This window comes from Mustela nigripes, chromosome 2 (assembly GCF_022355385.1).
Source record: "Mustela nigripes isolate SB6536 chromosome 2, MUSNIG.SB6536, whole genome shotgun sequence".
NCBI lineage: Eukaryota > Metazoa > Chordata > Mammalia > Carnivora > Mustelidae > Mustela > Mustela nigripes.
In genome coordinates, this window is record NC_081558.1 from 140,545,981 (window position 1) to 140,555,736 (window position 9,756).

Here is a 9,756-nt window from a genome sequence, read left to right on the forward strand (position 1 = left end):
CTCTAATTTCCCTTTCTGTGTTTTCATTGTTAGTGTATAAGAAATCCACTGATTTCTGTACATTGACTTTGTAGCCTGCCACATTACTGAATTGCTGTATGAGTTCTAGTAGTTTGGGGGTGGGGTCTTTTGGGTTTTCCATATAAAGAATCATGTCATCTGTGAAGAGAGAGAGTTTGACTTCTTCCTTGACAATTTGGATACCTTTTATTTCTCTTTGTTGTATCATTGGTGTTGCTAGGACTTCTAATACTATGTTGAACAAGAGTGGTGAGAGTGGGCATCCTTGTCGTGTTCCTGATCTCAAAGGGAAGGCTGCAAGCTTTTTCCCATTAAGGATAATATTTGCTGTGGGTCTTTTATAGATAGATTTTACAGGAATGTGCCCTCTATCCCTATACTTTGAAGTGTTTTAATCAGGAACGGATGCTGGATTTTGTCAGATGCTTTTTCTGCATCAATTAAGAGGACCATGTGGTTCTTCTCTCTTCTCATATTAATTTTTTCTATCACATTGATTGATTTGTGAATGTTGAACCATCCTTGTAGCCCATGGATGAATCCCACCTGGTCATAATGGATAATCTTTTTAATGTGCTGTTGGATCCTGTTTGCTAGGATCTTGTTGAGAATCTTAGCATCCATATTCATCAGGGATATTGGTCTGAAATTCTCCTTTTTGCTAGGGTCTTGGCCTAGTTTGGGGATCAGGGTAATTCTGGCTTCATAGAAAGTCTGGAAGCTTTCCTTCTGTTTCAATTTTTTGAAACAGCTTCAGGAGAATAGGTGTTATTTCTTCTTTGACAGTTTGGTAGAATTCCCCAGGGAATCCATCAGGTCCTGGGCTCTTGTTTTCTGAGAGGTTTTTGATCACTGCTTCAATCTCGTTATTAGATATCAGTCTATTCAGGTTGTCAGTTTCTTCCTGGTTCAATTTTGGAACAGACACTTCTCCAATGAAGACATACAAATGGCTATCAGACACATGAAAAAATGTTCATCATCACTAGCCATCAGGGAGATTCAAATTAAAACCACATTCAGATACCACCTTACATCAATTAGAATGGCAAAAATCAGCAAGACAGGAAACAACATGTGTTGGAGAGGATGTGGAGAAGGGGGAACCCTCTTACACTGTTGGTGGGAATGCAAGTTGGTGCAGCCACTTTGGAAAACAGTGTGGAGATTCCTCAAGAAATTAAAAATAGAGCCTCCCTATGACCTTGCAATTGCACTACTGGGTATTTACCCCAAAGATACAGATGTAGTGAAAAGAAGGGCCATTTGAACCCCAAACTTTATCGCAGCAATGGCCACAGTCGCCAAACTGTGGAAAGAAACAAGATGCTCTTCAATGGACAAATGGATAAGGAAGATGTGGTCCATATACACTATGGAGTATTATGCCTCCATCAGAAAGGATGAATACCCAACCTTTGTAGCGACATGGACGGGACTGGAAGAGATTATGCTGAGTGAAATAAGTCAATCAGAGAGAGTCAATTATCATATGGTTTCACTTATTTGTGGAGCATAACATGGAGGACAAGGGGAGATAGAGAGAAGAAGGGAGTTGAGGGAAATTGGAAGGGGAGGTGAACCATGAGAGACTATGGACTCTGAAAAACAATCTGAGGGTTTTGAAGGGGCGGCGGGGGTGGGGGTGGGAGATTGGGGTACCAGGTGGTGGGTATTAGAGAGGGCACAGATTGTATGGAACACTGGGTATGGTGCAAAAACAATGAATACTGTTACGCTGAAACGAAATTAAAAAAAAAAAAAAAGATTTATTCATTTTTAGAGCAACAGAGTGAGTGTGCATGTGTGAGTGAAGGGGGTGGTGCAAGGGCAGAGGGAGTGAATCTTCAGGCAGCCCAAGCATGATGTGGGCCTTGATCCCATGACCCATGAATTCATGACCTGAGCTGAACCCAAGAGTTTGATGCTTAACTGACTTAGCACTCAGGTGTCCCCCAAATCACTGTCTTTTAATAATAAAGCTACAGGTCCCTAGTTTGTGCAGATCTATTGGTCACTCTTAATATTAGAAGCAAACAACCCTTCCCAGGTCAGACTTTAGTATCATTAGTATTCTCGTCTCACTCTTCATCTTCTGGAGAATATCTCAATTATTCTCTGGCTTCTCCATGGTGGCCCTGCATCACTCCACCCCTTTCTGCATGCCTTTCTGGTTTCCCTTTCACTTAAAGGCAGATCTTTGACTTCCTGTTCACTTACTTGGTATAGTCTATGGATTAGTTCTCCTGATTTGTTCCTTCCAACCAAGATCCCTTGGCCAGTGAATGACTGAGATATATGTATAACTTTAGGCTTGTACGTGTAGTACAAACCATTTAAAAGCCCAGATCTTCTTATGATATTACCATAAACACAGCAATATTGAAATAAAAAATCAAGAAATTTAAACATGGGAAAGAGATATGGACTATATGGCTGACATCTATAAGGACTATATGGAGGTCTATATAAAAGAGTGCATGAAGGGGTAGAAGGAAAGTTGGTGCTGCATTGGGTATAAATAACTTGAATTCCTGTCTACCACTTTCTTTTATCCTTGAATGATCATTAATATATGTATTATGTGTTTTTCCATAGAAGTTGTCATGTATTGATAACAGTGTTGATGATTAACCCTTATTTGCCACTTCTGTGTTAAGTAATTTGTGTTTAGGTCCTCATTTAATCTTCACAATAATTCTAAGAGATGGGTAACTATAAACCTGCCATTGACCTATGCTTCATGGCCAATGCCCTATGCCCATCCATGTTGAAACTATGGTTTGAACCCAAACATTGACCCCTGAGTTCATGCTCTTCTTTGCCAAATTGTTCTCTCATAGGAAATGGAATCCAGCACCTGTACTCTAACTCTGTTTATTTTCCAGTCTCCATGTAGTTGGACTTCTGAAAAAATCTTACCCAGTCTTATGGATTTGAATTCCATCTGTATCTTGACAATCCCAAGATCAAATCTCCAGCCTGGATCCCTCCCTTTGAGCTCTAGCTGCTGTACTAACAATTCTAATTGGAATTCTAATAGGCATTTCAAACTGATCATATAAAAAAAAAAAACAACTTTAGGTGTTTTCCCCTCAAACCAGCTTCTTCTGCAGTTTTTCTTACCTGATATAATGACAAGTTCTCTCCATAGAGTTGTTCAGGCCAAAAATATTAGAACCATCCATCCAAAGAAAAAAGTCTTTTTTTATATACCACCAAATCATATTTCCAAATATATCTAGAATTTGACCACTTCCACACCTCCATTTCTACCCCCACTGGTCCCTATCACTACTGTCTTTTGCTTGGCTCATGATAATGACCTCCTATTCCTATTCTTTTCTATCAATGTTGCCCAAATATGGTATACAGAAGCTAGAGGGAATCTCTAAAATGGGTCTTCTTACTGCTATTTAAAAACACCTTTGAAACAAAAATCAGAGGATTTCCATCTCATTCAGACCTGGACCCTGGCATCCGAGCCTATGATTTACTCATTCTATTCAGCTTCCTGACACAGTAGGCCTGCTCAAACGTCAGAGTTCAGCATTTCATTCTTCAGTCTTGAGTAATCTTTCTCCAAATACCTGTATGGCTGGTTTTTCTTATTGCTTTACAACTCTGCTCACAAGTCAGATCTTCTCCAACACACTAAGATATGAAACCCCTTCCTCAAACTCCAACACTTCCCATTCTCCTTAACCCGCTTTATTTTTCCTTGCATAAAATAGCAGCTTTTCTATTATATATGCACTTGTATCTTCCCAGTTAAAATGCAAACTCCATGATGACAAAGATTTTGTTTGTCACCCTGTCATAGTCTCAGCACCCAGAACTATGCCTGACACATAACATTTGTTATACTGAATTTATACTTCCAATTACCAGTATATGAGAGGGCCCATGTTATAAAGTCCTCCCCAAGAGCTTGTGGGGGTATTTTGGGGTATTTTTTTTATCAGCCATGAACAATGATTCACCATAGAAAGCAATTCTTTGGATGAGAGCAAGGAATTCAGAAAAATATATGAAATGGGTTCGTTTTTATGTTGACCAAGCATTAATAGGGTATGCACACACAACTCTCATAATTAAATTTAATTAAAGCATGGAAAAATTGAAGCACATAATACTTTTCAAAATCCAGCAGTGTTCCTATCAGTTACTGATGATTTTTACCTACTACCATTGTCATATTGCTCCTCCGGGGTGCCCAAGCCTCTTGTTCTCCTCCCCACCCCAATTCCAACAGCAGTGTGGATGCTTTGGCTGGCTGGAATCTGATACAGCTCTGCAAAGAAATCTCCATTTCAGTTTCTCTTAGACTTTGCTTTCCTATAAAATAAAAAGGGACCTTCAGCAGAACATTTAAGTGAATAGAGAAACCAAGCACAAATGGTATCTACTTAATGCTCAGAAATAGCTTTCCCCATCACCACCAGCTCTTTGGCAAGGGACAATCAAGATACATTTTTCATGTTTTCTTTTTAAGGTGTCTAGCCTTCACCATTGTGAAGAGTGATGGAGGTTGTGCAATCAATAGTAGAAATAATATCTGCAAAGTTAGGTACTATTGAGGAGAAAATAAGTGTAATAATGGCAAGAGATCATACCTCTAATATCTATCTTAGAAACTTCTTTTGAGTAATTCTTCAAAAGGAGAATGATTCCTCACCATACACCATGCCTTATGCTAGGCATGAGATCAGCTTTCTGCCTCATGAAGCCAACAGTCTAGCAGGGGAGGCAAGAAACATAGTTATGCCCATAATGGATTTAAATTGAAATAAATCCCATTAAGATGTGCAGAGGTAAACATTAGCTTCACCAATAAATTATGTTGTCAAACTTATTTGATAACAAATTCTGAATGAAAAGGAGTTTAAAATAAACTGTGACTTAAAATGATGAGTTGATAAACAGATACTCAAATAGAATACATATGAAAAGTATTATTAAATTTCTTCTCAGATCAATAGCAGGCTTAGGAAATATCAACACAAGGCACAAGGTGAAAACTGTACACATTGCGCTGTTAGAAAAGCCCATCATGATTATAAATATTGCTTCCTCAGAGGGGCTTTTCTAGCCAAGTTTCTAAAGCAGTTGACGTGCATTTTCTGTCATAGCACTCTGTTTCAATCAGGATGCTAAGCACAATATCTAATCTATCTGATCACTTATGTATGTGTATACTATATGTGTTACATACATATAACATTTGTTGTTAATGTTTTGCATTGCTTACCTACTGATTGTCACTGTATTGGAGTATTCAATTCTCAAAGGCAGGGGCATTGGCTCTCTTGTTCTTCTTTGTATTTCTATCCTGAAGAACAGGGCTTGGCATGTAGTTGATGTTTAGTGAATATTTTTTCAATAGGTAAATTATAATAAAGTAAGCTATCCTGTCAGATTTCTACTATGTGTCTATTTCACTGGACATGTGTCAAACATTAAATGCTCAGTTCAAGTTATTTTTTTCTTGTGAGACAGTGTACAAAATGTTCACAGGCATCTGCCTGAGTAAATGACTGTCTCCTATACTTAAACAGTCCTATAGATCAGTTGGTACTGCTACAGGATCTGTTGGTAAAAGTAATTGCTTGTGTTTAAATACTGCATAAAACACATCAAATCTCCCTTTAAATTTTTTTATCCAGTTTTTAAAAACAACTTTTATATTCATCAGATTATGTTTTCATTGTAAAAGCAGCTTGAAGCTGTTGGATCAGTGTACCTCAATATAATTAAGGATACAAAAATAAGGAATGAATCATAGCTCTGTTTTGCTTTTTGTACGGAACATATATTTTAGATGTGAAATAGACAACTAGATAAACATACACTAGGAAAGATCCACTTGCAAATGCTTGGCTACTGCTCAATGACATTAGATCCTTACTCTGGGTGTTCATATTAAACACGGCCATGGGCTCTCCTGACCATTTGTGCTGGAGTAAATGGCAAGCTCAGAAGGATGAGCCTTCACAGGTGTGCCCTTGGTAAAGCACTGTCAAGCTGCATGCGGCCACACAGCTGTTAGAGAGCCCAGGATCTAAAAGATATGCCAAGCACACATGGCTTGGGGGTATTGTGACATTACCAAGGATAAATTAAGGGAAGTTATAGGCGTGGAGCAATTACCGCTACTTCACAAGAAAATACCAATTTTTGAGTTCCTTCAGTATAGCAAATAAAGCTTATAAGCTCAGTTTGGACTATTTATTTTACATGGTATTTTTTTTTTCTTTCCAGGAACAATTATGTAAAACATTATATAGAAACATTTTCTGGTTTATTTTCAAAGTAGACACACACCAACATTATAAAACAAGATTATATTCATGTAAGTTTCCAGAGTAGTTACCCCTATTCTGTAAAGTTGTTTATAATAATAAAACACCATTTCTTAATGTTATAGATATAATCAGGTTTGAAAACATTTGTATCACTCTGTGCCCATTTTCCTGAAAGCAAAGAAATCTTCCTAAGGGTTTGTTCATGAAAGCAACCCTCCCCCACTACAAAACTCAAACATTCACCGTCTATAGAACAGATGAGTAAATTATGATTTATTCAAATAATTTGGATACTCTATATCAGTGACAATGAAACACAGCTCATTCATAAATTTTGGAGAAAAAGTCACAGAAGATAGATAAAATCATATGGGTAAAGTGCAAAGATATATAAAACTAAACAATATTTACAATTTATATAATTATATAAAAATTTTCTGATGAGTGTTATATATATTGTATATAATAATATTTAGTTTTATCTATCTATTGCCTAAAGATACACAAATAAGAGAAAAGTAAGAGTGGGGTACCTGGGTGGCTCAGTGGGTTAAGCCTCTGCCTTGGGCTCAGGTCATAGTCTCAGGGTCCTGGGATCAAGCCCCATATCGGGCTCTCTGCTCAGCAGGGAGCCTGCTTCCCCCTCTTCCTCTGCCTGCCTCTCTGCCTACTTGTGATCTCTCTCTGTCTGTCAAATAAATAAATAAAATCTTTTAAAAAAGAAGAAGAAAAAAGCAAGAGAATGATTAGCATATATTTGAGACAGTCGCTCCCTAGGAAGGCAAAAGGAGAATTAGATCAGGAAAGGGCAAGCAGAAGGCTCCTCTGATTCTAAAAATGGCCTATTTTTTAAGGGTTAAATACATGGATATTTATTCCATTATATCCTTTAAACTGTACCTATAATTTATATTCCTAGGAATATAGTCTGTAACTCACAATAAGTTAAAAAAGAAAAAAAAATCTAGCTAGAGCAATATGAAACATAAAAAAATTAATTTGACACTTTGTGAACTTTAAGCATGAATAGAAGGGCTTTAGATACTGTTTACTTTTGTGGTATAATACATGTGAACAGTTACAAACAAGTGAGAATAATTTTTTTAGAACATACTATGTTTTATAAATGTATATCTTTTGGCTGTTAATGTCATTTGGTAGTCTTTCATTTTGTTAGGTTTTTTAGCAGGCTAGCCTGTGAACAGGGAAAGGATATGGTTTCAAATTCCTCTATGACTGCATAATGTGTAAGTTTTCAGTCCTTTTATTTAAAAATCATGTAAGTTATTGCCAATGTGTACAAATCATTTAACTTATAGACTTGCCTAACTTTTTCCCAGGGTAAGAAGAAATGAACATATTCTGGCTTGTATCTTCCACTCTATAATTCAGGAATGGAAAACAATGTAGCTATTTCTGAAATCATTCAGCATGTCATTTGTACTGAGTACTTGTTTCTAAGTTAGTCAAAATTGGAACATACTTAATTTCTTTTATCCATTCCACTAGCATTTATAGTAGAGTTAATATTTTTTCACTTCTTATAGGAATCTCTAGAACCTTTATACACATTGCCATTTCACTGATCAGAAAGCATTCTCTGAAGAATAAAGCTCTAGAAATGAGCATGAGAAATCACAGGATAATTTGGATACAATATATCTAATTCAGCACCATAATCTACATATAATGGGTTCTTAATAAATAGTGGAGTTGAATGGACTGGTATTTGAAACTTACACCTAAATAAACACAATTCCTTGCGAATCTGAGTGAACTTAGAAAATTTTCAGAAATGCATATAAGGTTTGAAATGGTTTCCTACAAAAGTTTCTATTTTTCTAAAAATCTCAGGAACTTGAATATTACAAAACTTTTAAAAGACCTAACTCACTAGTAACTAAATGTCAAATACAGAAAATCAAATTACAATCCTTCCTAGGGACTCTGGAGTTTATTTCCAGCTCTCTTTTGTTTTCTTATCTTGGGTAAGATAGGGTTTTTTTTAATATTCAGTTTTTATCTTTCATGGGGCAAAAAAATGAGAGAGATGATTTTCCAACTGTCCCTAAATCTAATCATTCTTCCCATAATCAGACTTGATGGCATTATAAATGAGCTGAGTCACAAAAGCAACCTGGGTTTAGCTTTGGCTCCATTATTTGTTAGTTGTAGGTTGAGTAAATTTTTTAGCTTCTGTAAAAACTGCTAAACATTGTTAGAATTCAATGAATTGTATAAAAGCGTTGTGATTTTTTAACCCTCTTAAAATTCTGGATGGATGTGGGCTGAAACTTTAAGAGCCTCAACTACATTTCTCACCCACTTGTGGCCAGACCAACAACAGGCACAGATCACTTCTCAGACTGACCTTAAACTTGAGATGACCTGAGAGTGACAAGCCTTCTATGCAAGACAAAGCGCAAGACATGGGCTACCTGTGTCTTAGTAAGTACATGCTCTCAAGATGCCAAATTCTTTGTGAGCTTGAGTTTCCTGTCTGATACTCCTAATTCGGCTATTTCTTGCTGTCTTATATATACTTTTAAAATCTTAATAGATCTATCCAGAGTTCTTGATGTTGTTTAGCTTTCTTGATCACATTCGAAGGGGCTCTGACCCCGAAATTAGGAAACAAATATTGATCAGTTTTAATCAGGTCGAGAGTATGGATATATCAGTTGAAATTCCTCCATTTCAAATTCCTCCTTGCATGTTCCAAGTGAATAAAATGTTTCTGCCTGGTATAGATTGAATAATGTATGAATATACACTTAATTTGAGATTAATTGTAGCTTAACTTGTAAATCTCAAACTGTAGATATAGTCTTGCAAAAAATAAAATCTGTGATCCCGGAGTATTACTACTCTGCCTGATAGCCAAGTGCAGTGTTTTCCAAAACACAGCTTACTTTAAAGCTCACATGTTCTATCCTTGATGTCTCTGTTTTCTCATGGAAGCTTATCATCCTAGCATACCCTGTTTTTACACACTATTCTCAGTTTTTTTGTTTATGTCCAGTTAACTGTACCTGTACCCTTTAACCTAGCCAATGTAGTCTACTAGACTTTGTAGTATAACTACCATATAGTCATGGTGGGGAAACAGATACAGGTACAACTTTCAGGAGAGGAGTTTATCAGTGGGCTTTGGCCTCTGCCCCCCTCTCCACTTCCACCTCCTACCAACTGTATCTGTTATCTAGACCTCTGGCCTTTTCTCCCCTTTTCTTCAAGCAGATAGAGTTTATTTTCCTTTCTTGGTCTTTGTACTTGGTGTTCTGCTGCTTGATTAGCTCTTTTTCTTTTTCTTTCCTTTTTATTTTCTTTTATCTTTTTTCTTTTTTTTTTTCTTACACTTCTAGGGATCTCCATGGAAACCATACACACACATATACACATACATGCACACACATGCATATATTTTCAC